Source organism: Rhinopithecus bieti, unplaced genomic scaffold (genome assembly GCF_001698545.2).
Source record: "Rhinopithecus bieti isolate Rb0 unplaced genomic scaffold, ASM169854v2 scaffold_12222, whole genome shotgun sequence".
In the NCBI taxonomy this organism is placed as follows: Eukaryota; Metazoa; Chordata; class Mammalia; order Primates; family Cercopithecidae; genus Rhinopithecus; species Rhinopithecus bieti.
Window position 1 is genome coordinate 158,397 of NW_016807125.1, and position 1,519 is coordinate 159,915.

The following is a 1,519-nucleotide window of genomic DNA, read 5'->3' on the forward strand; positions in this document are numbered from 1 at the left end:
GTTGCAGTATTAACTCTAAACAAATTGCAAAAATTTAAGGATGTATTGTAATGTATACATTAATAGAACAACTGCTTAAAATAAAGCAAAGAAGTATAACTGAAGAGCTAATAGATAAATTAAATTGAATTTACAATATATATTTATTTAATCAAAAAGGCAGGAAAAGAGAATTAGACAAAAACATCTAGGAGCAACAAATAGAAAACAAATAGGATAATGGTATAACTACGTCCAACCACTAGTCACTCAAAAGATAGAGATCATTGAATGAAAAAAAAAAAAAGACTCAACCATACACTATCTATAAGAAAAAAAGAAAAATACTCTAAATACGATGACAGAACTAGGCCAAAAGTAAATGTATGTAAAAGGAATTTAAATAGAGGGTATATAGATATTCACTATAAAATTCTCTTAATTTTTCTTTATATTTGAAGTTATTCATAATAAAATATTGAAAAAAAATGAGGAGTTTGGTCTATTTAAGTGATTTTAAAACTTTTTAATTGTGAGATCTTTCATTAATAAAATCTTTATCAGAATTTTGACATATAAACATTTAAAGTGTACCTGTTTTGGTAAAAGATGAGAGGTACTTAAGAAGACTTCCTGCTCCTTTATTACTTCTTCCCATGTGCTGACCCTGAAGACATCTATGGCACATCNAAGTGATTTTAAAACTTTTAATTGTGAGATCTTTCATTAATAAAATCTTTATCAGAATTTTGACATATAAACATTTAAAGTGTACCTGTTTTGGTAAAAGATGAGAGGTACTTAAGAAGACTTCCTGCTCCTTTATTACTTCTTCCCATGTGCTGACCCTGAAGACATCTATGGCACATCCTAAGGCTTCGCAGGATGTCGTTTGCAAACAATTTTAGTGAGTATTGTTCTTTTAGTTGTTCATAATTTTCAAAATACTCTTTTATATTTTTACATATCTAGGGAAGACCTTTGAAAACTGAGACTTTATATTTCTTCTTTAAGTATCTCTGGGAATGTAAATTTATTCATTCTCAGTGCAAATAAAACTGCTTAGTGTATATATACATTGTGCATTTTTCTTATTTATTTATTTATTTATTTGTTTATTTATTTATTTTTATTATACTTTAAGTTCCAGGGTACATGTGCATAACGTGCAGGTTTGTTACATATGTATACTTGTGCCATCTTGGTGTGCTGCACCCATCAACTCGTCAGCACCCATCAATTCATCATTTATATCATGTATAACTCCCCAATGCAATCCCTCCCCCCTCCCCCCTCCCCATGATAGGCCCCAGTGTGTGATGTTCCCCTTCCCGAGTCCAAGTGATCTCATTGTTCAGTTCTCACCTATGAGTGAGAACATGCGGTGTTTGGTTTTCTGTTCTTGTGATAGTTTGCTAAGAATGATGGTTTCCAGCTACATCAATGTCCCTACAAAGGACGCAAACTCATCCTTTTTTATGGCTGCATAATATACCATGGTGTATATGTGCCACATTTTCCTAATCCAGTCTGTCACAGA